This window comes from Tachyglossus aculeatus, chromosome 1 (genome assembly GCF_015852505.1).
Source record: "Tachyglossus aculeatus isolate mTacAcu1 chromosome 1, mTacAcu1.pri, whole genome shotgun sequence".
In the NCBI taxonomy this organism is placed as follows: domain Eukaryota; kingdom Metazoa; phylum Chordata; class Mammalia; order Monotremata; family Tachyglossidae; genus Tachyglossus; species Tachyglossus aculeatus.
In genome coordinates, this window is record NC_052066.1 from 13,495,565 (window position 1) to 13,512,497 (window position 16,933).

Below are 16,933 nucleotides of genomic sequence, written 5' to 3' on the forward strand. Positions count from 1 at the left end.
TTACGGAATTTGTTAAGTGTTTACTATGTGGCAGGCACTGTACTAAATGCTGGGGTTGATATAAGCTAAATAGGTTGGACACAGTCCCCTGTTCCATATAGGGATCACAGTCTTAATCCCCATTTTACAGATGCGGTAACTGAGGCACAGTGACTTGCCCAAGGCCACACAGAAGACAAGTGAAAAGAACTCAGATCCTCTGACTCCCTTTTCTAACACTTTGAAAGACCATCCAAACAAAAGGAACTCACGGACACAAAGAATCCTGCATCATTTTGGAGCAAACGGAAAATAAAATCATGAGGAATGACTTGATAATATAGGGGTGGACTTTCAGAGTTGCATTTAGCTCACATTCATCTTGTGATTTGCCTATTTTTCAAGGGAAAGCGAGCCCATAATTAAACATGCGTCTTATAGACCAAGAAAATTCATCAGGAAACGGAAATACAGAGACTATCTGTGAAAATCTTAAGAAACCTCTCTGGTTGAAAATTAGTGTGGCCTAGTGGAAACATCCCCTCTCAGGGTCACACCTGGAGAGTTTCCAGTACTTTCCCAGTCTCGGTTATGGGAGGGAGAGTCAAGCTGAGGCCTTCCCATTCCTTTCCTAGCTTGGCCAGTGGCTAGCAAGTGGAAGGCAATCTGCTTCAAGTCAAAACTCACCTGTGCTGGGCAGCAGTGGCATGGGAGAGAGACAAGGGTGAAGACTCAGATTTACTGTGTGGAAGGAGGCTATGGTAAACCACTTCCAGATTTTTACCAAGAAAACTCTATGGATCCACTACCAGATTACAGATGGAGAGTGGGACATTCTGGGAGAGATGTGCCCATAGTGTCGCTACGGGTTGGAAATGACTCAACAGCATAAGACAAGACAAGTGGAAATATACCAATCAATTAATCATTTTTTTGAGCATTTGCTATATGCAGAGCATTGGACTAAGTGCTTGGAAAAAGCACAGTCCTGAGAGTCAGAAGATCTGGGTTCTAATTCTGTGTCCTCCACTTGTTTGTTGTGTTCCTTCTCTCTGTACTATAAGCTCATTGTGGGCAGGGCTCATGTCTACCAACTCTTATATGGTACTCTCCCAAGTGTTTAGAACAGCACTCTGCAAATAGTAAGCGTTCAATAAACACCATTGATTGAATAATAATGATGGTGTTTGTTAAGCTCTTTCTATGTGCCAAGCACTGTTCTAAGTACTGAGCACTGTTTGAATGATTGATTGAGTTCGGGCAAGTCGTTTAACTGCTCTGTGCCTCAGGTTTCCCCTTCTAGACTGCTAGCTCCTTATGGGCAGGGAACGTGTCTACCAACTTTGTCATCTTGTACTCTCCCAAAGCACTTAGTATGATGTCCTGCACACAGTAAATGCCACTGAATGATTTTCACCGCAAGTTCTAAAGTCGAAGAGAGAAGAAAAACACTTTCTCACATGCGTATTGGGTGAAAGAGGGGAGTAATTTCCTCCTGCCCTGATAATGCTTTTCCATTTGAAACAGGCATCATCCTGCTGAAAGTGAAGAATCAGACAGGGGGAGCAGGAGTCAGCTTCCTCCTCTCCGTGGCATGCATCCCCCGGAAGCAGTGTGGCTTACTGGGAGTCAGAGGACCTGGGTTTTAATCCCACCTCTGCCACATGTCTGCTATGTGAACTTGGTTGAGTCACAACTTCTCTCGACCTCAGTTCCTTCATCTGTCCAATGGAGATGGAATGCCCACTCTCCCTCCTACTTAAAGCATGAGCCTCTTGAGAGGCAGGGCCTGACTATCTGCTGTATCTAATACAGTGCTTAGCATAGAGTAAGTGTTGAGGGAAGACCACCATTATTATGAATCATAGCTGAAGTTGGGTTTGCCACAGAATTATCAAAAACTACTGCATGTCTTAAAAACCAATGTTTAGGATTCTTCTCTGAGAGGGGCATGGCTTGGTGGAAAGAGCACAGGCATGGAAGTTGGTGGATTTGGGGTTTTAATCCTGACTCTGCCAGGTGCCTGCTGTGTGACCTTGGGCAAGTCACTTGCCTTCTCTGTGCCTCAGTTTCCTTAAGGTAAAAAGAGAGATTCAAAACCTGATCTACCTCCTACTGGGACTGACCTGATTAACTTGTATCTACCCCAGCACTTCCCCTTTTAGGATTGTACCTGGAGAGTTCCAGTACTCTTCCAGTCATGACTACAGGAGAGAGAGTCAAGCAGAGGCATATAATAATAATGATAGCATTTATTAAGTGCTTACTATGTGCAAAGCACTGTTCTAAATGCTGGGGAGGTTACAAGGTGATCAGGTTGTCCCACAGGGGGCTCACAGTCTTCATCCCCATTATACAGATGAGGTAACTGAGGCACAGAGAAGTGAAGTGACTTGCCCAAAGTCACACAGCTGACAAGTGATGGGGGCGTTCAGTCTGGGGAAAGATCTCCTCTCCCAAGAGCTCAGTGCAGTACTTTGGGAATGGTAGATTGTAAGCTCTTTGAGGGCAGGGATCATGTCTACTAACTCTGTTTTACCCTCCCAGGCATTCAGTGCAGTGCTTTGCAAACAGTACACTGTAAGCTCTTCGACAGCAGGGATCATTTCTACTGACTCTACTGTACTCTCCCACTGCTTAATGCAATGCTCTGCACACCGTAGATTGGAATCAATCAAGCAATCAATCAATCAATCGTATTTATTGATTGGAAGGTCCTTGAGGGGAGGGATCACGTTTACTAAACCTATTGGACTCTCCCAAGCACTGAATACAGTGCTCTGCACATAGTAGGTGTTCAATCAATACTCTTGTTTATTTGATTAAGATATTAAAGAGAAAGGAAAACACTTCCATTTGTCCTGCAGTGGCTTCATGTAGATAATAATAATGATGGCATTTGTTAAGTGCTTACTATGTGTGAAGCACTGTTCTAAACACTGGAGTAGGCACAAGTCAATCAGGTTGGACATTGTCCCTGTACCTTATGAGACTCAAAGTTTAAGTAGGAGGGGAGCCCGTTGTTGGGTAGGGACCGTCTCTATATATTGCCAACTTGTACTTCCCAAGTGCTTAGTACAGTGCTCTGCACACAGTAAGCGCTTAATGAATATGACTGAATGAATGATCAGGTACTGGATCTATGTTCTGGAGATGAGAAAACTGAAGCCCAGAGAAGTTAGGTGACTTGCCCTAACTCACACAGCTGATAAGTGGCAGAGCCGGCATTAGAACCCACGACATCTGACTCCGTAGCCCGGGCTTTTTCCACTAAGCCATGCTGCTTCTCTGTGTAGGTAATAATAATGGTATTTGTTAAGCGCTTACTATGTGCAAAACACTGTTCTAAGCACTGGAGACATTACAAGGTAATCAGGTTTTCCCACTGGGGGCTCACAGTTTTAATCCCCATTTTACAGATGAGGTAACTGAGGCACAGAGAATTTAAGTAGCTTACCCAAAGTCACACAGCTGACAGTTGGCGTAGCTGGGATTTGAACCCATGACCTCTAACTCCAAAGCCCGGGCTCTTTCCACTGAGCCACGCTACTTCTCAGCATAGCGTACCTCAGCATAGGGGGATGGGTGAAATCGATCCATTAGTGGTATCGATTGAGCAATTACTGTGTAAAGAGCACTGTGCTATGCACTTCGGAAAGGACAATAGAGTTGTTTAAAAAGAACACTGACCTTAAAGAGTTTAGTGAGGAGCTGACAATCTAGTGGAAATAAACTCTATTAAAGATGTAAAAGCCTCTCTCCACCAAATAAAGTTCTATGTGTGTCTGTGTATAGGTATAGATGGTCTATATGACATTTACTTGATAAGATAATGACATATAGGCATATATTTATGAACCCCTAAATATGTATATGCATTTGCTATCATTACAAATAATGATAATAATAATAATAATAATGATGGCATTTATTAAGTGCTTACTATGTGCAAAGCACTGTTTAAGCGCTGGGGAGGATACAAGGTAATCAGGTTGTCCCACAGGGGGCTCACAGTCTTCATCTCCATTTTACAGATGAGGGAACTGAGGCCCAGAGAAGTTAAGTGACTTGCCCAAAGTCACACAGCTGACAATTGGCAGAGTAGGGATAGCAAAATAGCCAAAGAAAACTCTGCAGCCTGAACTATTAATTGTCAAAAAATTGCAGGAACTTGCAATAGTTCTGTAATGTATCATCCTCTGTCAGGGGTTTTGGAAACTTCCTTTTTCAGTTTGCTAGTAAGTCAGTTGAAAGTAAGAATGTGATCGCACCCAGAACTTACAATCCCTTTTCTGCCACAAACCTGGAAGAAATGGTGGGTTGGGGAAGGTTGGTCAGCTTTGTCATTTGCTCCCAGCTACACCTTTCTTAAAAATTCATTTTTATTTTTATTTCTCAAGGTGTTTGTTAAGCACTTGCTATGTGTCAGGCACTGTACTAAGTTCTGGTATAGATATAAGCTAGTTGGGTTGGACACAGTCCATGAACAGTGCTCAGCGCTTAGAACAGTGCTTTGCACACAGTAAGCGCTTAATAAATGCCATCATATTATTATTACCATGTGGGGCTCACAATCAATCCCCATTTTACAGATGACTGAGGCACAGAGAAGTGAAGTGACTTGCCCCAGGTCACACAGTAGACAAGTGGTTGAGCTAGAATTGGAACCCAAGTTCTTTTGACTCTCAGGCCCATGCTCTATCCCCTAGCCCTCTGTATTGTTATTTCTTGTGGTTGTCCTGATTGTAATTACAGGAAAATGGGATTCAGCTCAAGAGAATTACATGATTATGCATCAAAATTCGAGGGAGGAAGGTGTAGGAGACACAGTCTTTTTTGTTTATTTTTTTCATGCCATTTGTTAAGCACTTTTACTATATGTCAGGCACTCGATTGAGAGCTGGGGTGGAGACAAGCTAATCATGCTGGACACAGTTCATATGATGATGATGGCATTTGTCAAGTGCTTACAATATGCTGAGCACTGTTCTAAGTGCTGAACATCCAACATGGGGATCAGAGTAGTAATATTAATTAATTAATTCATTCATTCAATCATATTTATTGAGTGCTTACTGTGCAAAGAGCACTGAACTAAGTGCTTGGGAGAGTACAACAGAACAATAAACCGATGTAAACCCTGCTCATAATGAGCTTCATTTTACAGATGAGGTAACTGAGGAACAGGAGAGTGAAGTAACTTGCCCAAGGTCACACAGCAGACACGTACCAGAGAACCCAGGTCCTTCTGACCCCCAGGCTCTTGGTCTATCCACCAGGCCTTGCTGCTTCTCAAGCTCAAACTGAAAATATTGCCCTTTGGAGGCCCCCAGCCTCACTCCCCTGGACCTTCATAAAGTAACAGCTGTTACTGCCATCTCATATTTCGGGAGACGAGGTGTTGACAGACAACCCACGTTATGGTCCTGCAGACCCCAAGCCTGGGAGGGAAACAGGAAATACTCATATTTCCTGTTATTCCCCCTACCTCTCTTAGCTCCCTGGGGCCAGACTGCATGAACCTCAGACTTGTGTAAACTCTGAGTCATGAGAAAAAGAGATCTGCAAAGGATGGATTTTTTTCCTTAATTTTACCAATAGATTGAGACGCAGCACTAATGTTCTCAGAGTATCCAGTTCACTGCCTCATCCACTCCCCTCTCCAAGTTGTGTGATCTATATTACTTTAAAGATTTATATAGCTTCAAATGCAAGGAAGCCATAAACACAAACCTAATGGCAGCTACAGCCAGCTGAAAGGCCGTGGCACAATTCAAAGAAGAGAAGTAACGTGGCCTAGTGGAAAGAGTATGGCCCTGGGAATCGGAGGATCTGGGATCTAATCCTGACTCTGCCACTTGCCTGCTGGGTGACTAAGGGCAAGCTGCTTCACTTCTCTGAGCCTCAGTTACCTCATCAGTAAAATGGGGATTAAGAGTGGGAGCCCCATTTGGGGCAGGGACTTTGTCCAAACTGATTATCTTGTATCTACCCCAGAGCTTAGTATAGTGCTTGGCACATAGTAAGTGCTTAACAAATACCATAAAAATAATAAAAAAAACTACATATAAATGAAATGTTACTTTCACCTAGAGTAAAGGCTATCAGACTCAAAAATTAAAAGAAAGCAGCTTAGTGCACAGTAGAATTAATCAATCAGTGGCATTTACTGAGGACTTATGATTTGCAGAGCACTGTACTAAGCACCTGGGAGAATACAATATCACAGAGATGATAGACATGTCCCCTGCCTTCAAAGAGCTTACAGTCTAGAGTATAGTGCATAATAGGAATTAACATCTCATATAACAATCAGGATTTGGTAGACAGTGTGACACCAGCAGAATTAGACAACTGTGATTCAGTTCTCATGCCACCAAAATTGATGTTTCTAGGAAAGAGTTCTTGACACCATAATAACAATAACAACAACAATAATAATAATAATAATAATAATAATGATAATTGTGGTACTTGTTAAGCTCTTACTATGTGTCAAGTATGGTTCTTAGAACTGGGGTAGATACAAGGTAATCAGGTTGGGCACAGTCTTTGTCCCTCATGGGGCTCACAATCTTGGTCAGCATTTTACAGATGAGGTAGCTGAAGCACAGAGAAGTTAATTGGCTTGTCCAGGGTCATACATCAGTCATGTGGCAGAGCCAGGATTAGAACCCATGACCTCTGACTCCCAGGCCTGTGCTCTTTCCACTAGGCCATGCTGAAAGCAGAACCACTGATGATGATAGTGATGAAAATGATGGAATTTGTTAAATGCTTACCATGTATGAAGCACTGTTCTAACCACTGGACTAGGTACAAGTCAATTAGGTTGGACACGGCCCCTGTATTCTATGGGACTCAGAGTTTAAGTAGGAGGGGGAACAAGTACTGGATCTTTGTTCTGGAGATTAGAATACTGAGGCCCAGAGAAGTTAAGTGACTTGCCCAAAGGCACCCAGCAGGTGAAGTGGTGGAGCTGAGATTAGAACCCAGGTCCTCTGATTCCATGGTCCTGGCTCTTTCCACTAGGCCACATTGATTCATTGCTAAGGATATTTGGTTTTTCTACAGTCCCGAGTAATCTTTGGACGGCAACAAATTTCTTAGGAGAGAACATTAGGGAAGCAGTGTAGCTGAATAAAGTACAGGCCTAGGAGACAGAAATACCTTGGTTCTAATCCTGCCTCTGACCTTGGTCAAATCATTGTCTTCCCCGGGTCTCAGTTTCCTCATCTGTAAAATGGGTATTAGGACTGTGCCCCTGTGTGGGTCAGGGACTGTGTTCAACCTGATTATCTTGTATCTATCCCAGGGCTTAGTGAAGTGCCAAGTACCTAATAACCACTTAACAAATACAATAAAAGAAAAAGAAAGAGGTGGGGCTTTGTTGAAAGTTTAGGGAACTGTTCTTTGTGAAAATAATGTTATCTGTTTAGCTCTTTTTCTTCACCAAGTGCTGGAATGGATATGATAAAATCAGCTGAGATACAGTCTCATGCAATGCTCTCAGTCTGGAAGGGAAGGACAGCAGGGATTTTATACCCAGTGTGCAGATGAGGGAACTGAGGACCAGAGAGATCGAGTAACTTGCCCAAAGCCATACAGTAGGCCAGGGACATATTTGGGACTACAAGTATTCTGCTAGTGACAAAAGAAGCTATGCTATAGAGACTTGCAATGAAAACTGTGAATCATGGTGAGATCTTTGAACAATCAATCCCAGTGGAAAGATCATGGGCTTGGCAGAGGGCCATGGTTTGAATCCCAACTCTACGGTTTGCTTATTGGCTGACCTTGGGCAAGTCACTTCACTTCTTGGTGCCTCAGTTTCCTCATCTGTCAAATAGGAATTAAATCCTCCTCCCTTCTACTTAGAATGTGAGCCTCATGGGGTTCAGGGATTAATAATAATAATAATAATGATATTTGTTAAGCGCTTACTATGTGCCAAGCACTGTTCGAAGTACTAGGGTAAATACAAGGTAATCAGGTTGTCCCATGCGGGCTCACAGTCTTAATCCCCATTTTACAGATGAAGGAACTGAGGCCCAAAGAAGTGAAGTGACTTGCCCATGGTCACACAGCATACAAATGGTGGATCCTGGATTAGAACCCACGGTCTCTGACTCCCAACCCTGGGCTTGGGAGTCAGAGGTCATGGGTTCAAATTCCGGCTCTGCCAGTTGTCAGCTGTGTGACTTTGGGCAAGTCACTTAACTTCTCTGTGCCTCAGTTGCCTCATCTGTAAAAATGGGGATTAAGACTGTGAGCCCCACGTGGGACAACCTGATCACCTTATAATATCTCCAGCGCTTAGAACAGTGCTTTGCACATAGTAAGCACTTAATAAATGCCATCATTATTATTATTATTATTCTGTACAACCTGAAGATCTTCTATTCATTCATCCATTCAACCATATTTATTGAGTGCTTACTGTGTGCAGGGCACTGTACTAAGCACTTGGGAGAGTACCATAGAACAATAGACACATTCCCTACCCACTACTCCAGTGCTTAAGGAGGTGGTTGACAAATAATAAGTGCTTAACAAATTCCATAATTATTTATTAATTCCACTTTGAATTCAAGTTTCCTATAACATGATTTCATTCATTCGATTGCATTTATTAAGCGCTTACTGTGTGCAGAGATTTCCCCATAACATGATTGGCTTCAAGAGCACGATCACCCCCATGCTATAGGATTCCCCGCTATCATATGTCCCTTCGTCTGATTTTACATTTTTGTTCTAGGTTTTAAGTTCTCCAATATGGTCCAGGTGATAATTACTATCAAGTAAAATTACAATGGAATTGGAAGGCTAGCCAACCAGTCAGGGTTATTAAGCATGGGAAAATTACCCAGGGGAGACTGTGGTGACCCTTGTCCCGAGAGGAATGGAGAATATGGGGAGAGGGGTCTCAGGGATTTTCTGATTAACCCCCCTTGGCACTTTGGACAGCAGGATCTGGTGGGGACCCCAATAATAATAATGATAATAACGACGGTATTTGTTAAGCACTTACTATATGCTAAGCACTGTACTAACCATTGGGGTGGATAAAAACAAATTGAACTGGACACAGTCACCATCCCACACAGGGCTCACAGTCTCAATCCCCATTGTACAGATGAGGTAACTGAAGCACAGGAAAGTGAAGTGACTTGCCCAAGGTCACACAGCAGACGAGTGAGAGCTGGGATAAGAACCCATGCCCTTCTGACATGGGGAAGCAGCGTGGCTCAGTGGAAAGAGCGAGGGATTGGGAGTCGGAGGTCATGGGTTCGAATCCCGGCTCTGCCATTTGTCAGCTGTGTGACCTTGGGCAAGCCACTTAACTTCTCTGTGCCTCAGTTACCTCATCTGTAAAATGGGGATTAAGACTTTGAGCCCCAAGTGGGACAACCTGATCACCTTGTAGCCTCCCCCCCAGCACTTAGAACAGTGCTTTGCACATGGTAAGCGCTTAACAAATACCACTATTATTATTATTATTATTATTATTATTATTATTATTATTATTATTATTATTATTATTCTGACTCCCAGGCCCGTGCTCTAACCCCTATGCCCCACTGCTTCCATTTCGTGCACCATGCGGCTCTTTTCCTAGTGGAAACAGCCTGGGCCTGGCAGTAGGAGGACCTGGGTTCGAGTCCAGGGTTGCCTGCTCTGTGACCTTGGGCAAATCACTTCACTTCTCTGGGCCTCACATTTCCTTACTTGTGAAATGGGGCTTAAAAAGCTGTTCTCTCTCCCCCGCCTTATGGTGCGAGCCTCCACTGGAATAGGGATTGTGTCCAACTTTTCTCCATCACCCTGACTTGCTCCCTTTGCTCTTTTTTTTTTAAATGGAATTTATTAAGCACTTACTATGTGCAAAGCACTGTTCTAAGCACTGGGGAAGTTACAAGGTTATCAGTTTGTCTCACAGGGGGCTCACAGTCTTAATCCCCATTTTACAGATGAGGTAACTAAGGCACAGAGGAGTTGAGTGACTTGCCCAAAGTCACACAGCTGACAATTGGCAGAGTCGGGATTCTGAATTCTGACTCCAAAGCCGGGGCTCTTTCCACTGAGCCATGCTGCTTCTCTTCTTTGCTGCACCAGGCCCACAGCACTGATGTATGTATCTGTCATTTTATTTATTTGTATTATGTCTGTCTTCCCCCCAACTAGACTGTGAGCTTGTTGTGGGCAGGGAATGTCACTGTTTACTGTTGTATTGTACTTTCCCAAATGCTTAGTACAGTGCTCTGCACACAGTAAGCACTTAATAAATATGATTGATCGAATCAGTGAATGAATATTCCAGAGTTCAGTACAGTGCTTGGCAGATGGCAAGCACCCCAAAAATAACACCCTCCTAATCTTTACGAAATTCTGAGGGGAATAAGCTGATCCACTCAGACTTGGCTGATGGCAGGCTGTGACTCAGAAATGTTTCAATTCCCGCTACGGCGTAGCTGAACTTTCAGTGACTTTTCAGCCCCCGGAGAGTTTCCTTGGACGTAAGCAGAGTCTGGAGCCTCCCCTCTAATCTTTCCTCAAGCCCCACCCCATCCCACTTCCTCTCATTCCTATCCATCTTGCATCGGGTTGACCAGAATATCGGGCTTTTTCATCATCCCCTTTTCCCCATGAATTGGAAATTTCCTCTTTTCCCGATGATGCTATGTTGAATACTGCTACAGTGTGTCGCTTATCATCACTGGAGTCCTCTGGTGTATTCTGTGTTTGGATTAAGGGATGTTAAAGGATAATACTTAGGGTATTTGTTAAGTGCTTACTATGTGCCAAACCCTAGTTCTAAGTGCTGGGGTAGTTACACATTAATCAGGTTGGACAGAGTAACTGTCCCACTTGGGCTCACACTTTAAATTGCCATTTGACAGATGAGGTTTCTGAGGCCCAGAGAAGTTAAGTGACTTGCCCAAGGTCATACAGCAGACATGTGGCAGAGTCAGGATTAGAACCCAGGTCCTTCTGACTCCCAGGTCTATGCTCTATTCACTCAGCCCCATGCAGCATGTTTCGTTTTCCATCTTCTCCTTAACATTATTTTCTTCTTAAAAAGTTCTGGGCACTGGCCAGGTTAAGAGGTGATCAGATTGTCCCACAGGAAGCTCACGGTCTTAATCTCCATTTTACTGATGAGGGAACTGAGGCACAGAGACGTTAAATGACTTCCCCAAGGTCACACAGCTGACAATTGGAGGAGCTGGGATTTGAACCCATGACCTCTGACTCCCAAGCCCATGCTCTTTCCACTGAGCCATTATCATTATCATCAATGGTATTTACTGAGCACTTACTGTGTGCAGGGCACTGAATTAAGCACTTGGAAGAGTACAATGCAACAGGGTTCTTACACGTTACCCACCCACATGAGTTTTACAAGCAGTGCTGCTCAACGGAAAGAGCACGGGCTCTGGAATCAGAGGTCATGGGTTCAAATCCCGGCTTCACCAATTGTCAGCTGTGTGACTTTGGGCAAGTCATTTCACTTCTCTGTGCCTCAGTTGCCTCATCTTTAAAATGGGGATTAAGATTGTGAGCCCCACGTGGGACAACCTGATCACCTTGTATCCCCCCAGTGCTTAGAACAGTGCTTTGCACATAGTAAGCACTTAACAAATACCATTATTATTATTATTATTATCTCTACCAGCTCTGTTCTATTGTACTCTCCCAAGTGTTTAGTACAGTGCTCTGCCTACACAAAGTGCTCAATACAATTGATTGATCAAGGGAGCGACAGATATTAATATGAATAATTCATAGATATGTACATAAGTACTGTGGTATTGAGGGTGGGGCGATTGTCAAATGCCAAATGACATAAGGTGATAGGTCCAGCAATATGGAGAGATCCTTATCTTTGTCCAGAAACACTCTGGGCATGTTACTCCCCTCCTCCAAAATCTCCAGTGGCTACCAGTCAACCTACGCATCAGGCAAAAACTCCTCATTCTCGGCTTCAAGGCTGTCCATCACCTCGCCCCCTCCTACCTCACCTCCCTTCTCTCCTTCTACAGCCCAGCCCACACCCTCCGCTCCTCTGCTGCTAATCTCCTCACCGTACCTCGTTCTTGCCTGTCCCGCCATCGACCCCCGGCCCACGTCATCCCCCTGGCCTGGAATGCCCTCCCTCTGCCCATCTGCCAAGCTAGCTCTCTTCCTCCCTACAAGGCCCTACTGAGAGCTCACCTCCTCCAGGAGGCCTTCCCAGACTGAGCCCCCTCCTTCTTCTCCCCCTCCTCCCCCTCTCCATCCCCCCACCTTACCTCCTTCCCTTCCCCACAGCACCTGTATATATGTATATATGTTTGTACATATTTATTACTCTATTTATTTTACTTGTACATATCTATTCTATTTATTTTATTTTGTTAATATGTTTTGTTATGTTGTCTGTCTCCCCCTTCTAGACTGTGAGCCCACTGTTGGGTAGGGACCGTCTCTATACGTTGCCAACTTGTACTTCCCAAGTGCTTAGTACTGCACACAGTAAGCGCTCAATAAATACGATTGATTGATTGATTGATCCCCCTCAGTTGTATGATATAATGTGTAACTGCCATGTCCCTGCTGTTTATTGGAGTATTTGTGGGGTTTATTAAAAAGTTACAAGAAGTAATATGATCGTGGTCATAGTAGTAATGGTCAGAGTAGTAGAAGTAGTTGCAGCAGTATCCAAAAAAAACTGTGGTATTTGTTAAGCACTTACTATGTGCCCAGCATTGTACAAGCAGCTGGGGGTATATACAAGATAATCAGGCTGGACATATATATAGTCCTTGTCCCACATGCGGCTCATATTTTTAATCCTCACTTTACAGATAAGGTAACTGAGGCACAGAGAAGTTCAGTGACTTGCCAAAGGTCACACAGCAGACATGTGGCAGAGGCAGGACTAGAATCCAGGTCCTCTGACTCCCAAGCTCTTTCCACTGGACCACACTGCTTCTCACACTGCTTAGCAATAGTAGTAGTACTTCCAGGAGCAGTAGTAATAGTAGTAGCAGTGGTAATATCAATCAATAGATAAATATTAATCATATTTATTAACTCCATAATTGAGTCAGTAGACATGATCCCTGCCCACAGGGGGTTACAGTGTAGTGGGGAAGGCAGGCATTAAAAGTCAGCGAAGTATCCAATCCTGTTAAAGCCCTTTAAAGCGCCCACCTAAATTCGCATCATCTTATTTGAAAGTCAAGAACATGTCCCACTTGGTGAGTGAGGCTAGGCCTGGGAGTCCTGAAGGACCTGGATTCTGAACCTGACTCTGTCACTTGCCAGCTGTGTGACCTTGGGTGAGTCATTACACTTCTCTGTGCCTCAGTCGCCTCATCCGTCAAACGGGGATTAAGAGTGTGAGCCCCACATGGGTCAGGGACTGTGGCCAAACTGATTAACTTGTATCTTTCCCAGCGTTTAGAACAGTGCACAGCACATAGTAAGCACTTAACAAGTATTTTATTATTATTATTATTATTAGCATCATCATCATCATCATTAGGTCCCGGGCCTGTGGCCAGTGTTTTTCTTATTTTTTGTTTTTTTTATGGCATTTGTTAAGTGCTTTCCATGTGCCAAGCACTTTTATAAGCACTAAGCATTATTACAAGCACTGAGCACTCTGTGTTCTGGTAGCAGTGTGAGCAGCCCCATGAAACAGCACAGTTAAGACTCTAAAGGGGCCTGGTCATTAGGACATTGAAGTTCCAGTGTTTATCAGTCAAGGTTGGCAGCAGAAATGTCCTAGGGCGTTTCAACCAGCCCGCCCCTTGCAAAGCTCTGATAAGGCTTCCCTCTGCTTCAGAGCTTATCTGAAGAGCAGGGAAGAATTAGGCTTCTGCAAAGCAAGTTTTTCTCATCAGCTTGAAAATGGAAAATGAACCAGAAGGTCTCTCTGAAACTCTCCTGCTTCCAATGGGTTTAACCAAGTTGGTCTGGCTTCCTGCTTTTTTCAGAAAGGGCCCTGAGGTGAAACCTGATTCTGAGGAAGAAAAATGTCTGGAGCACAGGATTACTAGCAGATCAGATTAATTAAAATAAGATCCCACAGGGCATTGCCTGATCTGAAAAACATGTGCCAAACTGGTGTGGAGCCCGAAGGACAAACTTCATCATTCAGAAGCAGCTTTACCTAGTGGAAAGAGCCTGGGTCTGGGAGTCGGATGACCTGGGTTTTAATCCTGGTTCTGCCGCTTGTCTGCTGTGTGACACTTCACTTCACTTCTCTGTGCTTAATTACATCTTTTGTAAAATGGGGATTAAGACTGTGAACCATGTGGGACATGGACTGTGTCAACCTGATTAGTTTATATCTACTCCAGAGCTTAGTACAGTGCCTGGCACATATTTAGCGCTTAACAAGTACCATTTAAAACAAAAATAATTAAAAAATCTTTGCGGGACTTGATTTCCTTCCTGTGGCAGCTGGGAAATTGAGACGGGTTTTGGGGTTTGTGACTCTTGTTTCTTTGAAGGGTCCTTCTTCAGTTCTCTGACAACCTCACTTTGCAACTGTATTCTGGTTTTTCCCATTCATTGCCTTCCCAATCAATCAGCCAATCAATCAACTGCACTTATTGAATGCTTAAAGTATACCAAGCACCATACTAAGTGCTTGGGAGAGTACAATAAAACAGAGTTGGTAGACACAGTCCCTGCCCACTGTGACCTTACAGTCTAGAAGAGGAGACAGTCATTAATATAAGTGAATTATGGATAATAATAATAACAATCGTGGCATTGTTAAGTGCTTACTATGTGTCAAGCACTGTACTATTTACTGGGGTAGATACAACCAAATCCACATGGAGCTCACAGTCTTAATCCCCATTTTACAGATGAGGTAACTGAGGCCCAGAGAAGTAAAGTGAATTGCCCAAAGTCACACAGCAGACAAGTGGTGCAGCTAGGATTAGAATGCAGATCCTTCTAACTTCCAGACCCCCTCTCTATCCACTAGGCCAAGCTGCTTTCATTTATTCATTCATTCAATCACATTTATTGAGTGCTTACTGTGTGCAGAGCACTGTACTAAGTGCTTGGGCAGTACAAGTCGGCAAGCTGCTTGGTCCTGTGGGGCAGAGGGCCGGGTGAATAAAGGGAGCAAATCCAAGTGCAAAGGTGATACAGAAGGGAGAGGAAGAAGAGAAAAAGAGACTTTTGTTGGGGAAGACTTCTTGGAGGAGGTGTACTTTCAATTAGGCTTTGAAAGTGGAGAGTCTGTCGGGTATGAAGGGGGAGGGCATTCCAGGCCAGAGGCAGGATGTGGGTGAGGAGTCAGTGGAGAGGTAAATGAGACTGAGATACAGTGAGCAGGCATTTCTGAAAGGGCTTTGTATATATAGTACCCTTCCTGCATCCTCTAATGACTAATAGGTGACAAGATTAATCGATTGATTGATTAATTTATGTTAATATTGGTCTCCCCTTCTAGACTGTAAATTCTGGGCAGAGAATGGGTTTACCAATTCTTTTGTAGTGTACTGTCCCAAGCATTTAGTAGAATGTTCTGCTCACAGTAAAGCACTCAATCAATGCAATTGATTGGATTACGTTTTCAGGGCTTGGGGAGGGGTCTTTAAGTACTAATGGAAGGCATCAAAAGGACGTTTCTGAGGTAAAGCCACATTTTGTGCCAGAAGTGGAGGTAGAAAGATGTTAGATGATGAGAAATTTGGAAAATGATATGCATACCTCCTGCAAGGATGCAGGACTTGGGAGTAGAGTGAATTCAGTATGTTTCAAGTGTAAAGCGGTCAAATGTGAACACAGCCAATGTCCGAGAAAAAGAGTCTTTTCTGGCTGAGGAACCGATTAGCATTTCAGGAAGAGATACTGCTGAATTATGATGACAACTGGACTCCCCAGGGTTCAGGTTAAAAGTTGTGGAAACCAGGACATTAACTGTTTAAGATTTAGAACCGTCTTCATTCTCAGGTAATGTCGGATTTTCAAAATTCCATATTTTCTCTATAATTCATGGCTGTAGCTTCAGGAGTGGAGAGTTGGGATTAAGCTACTGCTCTCTTCCAGATGTTGAAATAATATTATATTGGGAAATGGAGAAGCATTGTGGTTTAGTGGATAAAGCATGGGTTGAGAGTCAGAAGGAACTGAGTTTTAATCCCGGCTCTGCTGCTTGTCTGCCATGTGACCTTGGGGGAGTCACTTTACTTCTGTGGGCCTCAGTTGCCTCATCTGTCAAATGGGGATTAGGACTGTGAGCCTGATATGGGACTGTGTCCAGCTGATTTTCTTATGTCTACTCCAGCGCTTGGGAGAAACTCTCCATTGTTCAATTGATCAATCAATCAATTGAGTGTCTACTGTCTGCAGAGCACTGTACTAAGCTTGGGAAAGTACAATACTACAGAGTTGGTAGGTGGCACCACAACAGGCAAGAGGCTTAGAGTCTAGAGAGGGAGACAGACATTAAAATGAGTTACAGAAAGAGGAAATAATAGAGTATAAGAGTATTTACATAAGCACTGTGGGACTGGGGTGAATATCTAAGTTGCTTAAGGGGAAAACAGCCAAGTGCATAATAACAGATGGTGAGGGGTGGGGGCGGGGATAGAAGAAATGAGGGCTTAGTCTGGGAAAGCCTCTTGGAGGAGATGTGATTTTAGGAGAGTTTTAAATTTGGGGAGAGTGTCAGTCTGTCGAAATGAAGGCAAAGGAAGTTCCATGGCAGAGAGGTTAGTTGCCTTGGTATCTATTCAGTCATATTTATTGAGCACTTACTGTATGCAGACAATACAATATAATAAAAGACACATTCCCTACCCGTAATGAGCTTTGGGGTTCATATTTTTAGTGTAAGTGAAGGAGACAGAGATTATGAGCCCTGTGTGGGACAGGGACTGTGTCCCACCAGCTTTTTTGGATCTACTCCAGTCCTTAAATATAGTCCTGGGCACACAGT

The 16,933-nt window shown here is 43.7% G+C and overlaps 1 protein-coding gene and 1 non-coding gene across 2 annotated transcripts in view; one reads left to right on the forward strand and one right to left on the reverse strand.

Annotated features, from left to right (window-relative positions):
- Positions 1–16,933, reverse strand: part of GYPC (glycophorin C (Gerbich blood group)) — a 53,120-nt gene that overhangs the window by 28,825 nt on the left and 7,362 nt on the right. The window lies entirely within an intron of this gene.
- On the forward strand, positions 519–656 carry LOC119935453. Its single transcript, XR_005453339.1, has one exon. It is a non-coding gene; the product is annotated as a small nucleolar RNA SNORA7 (small nucleolar RNA).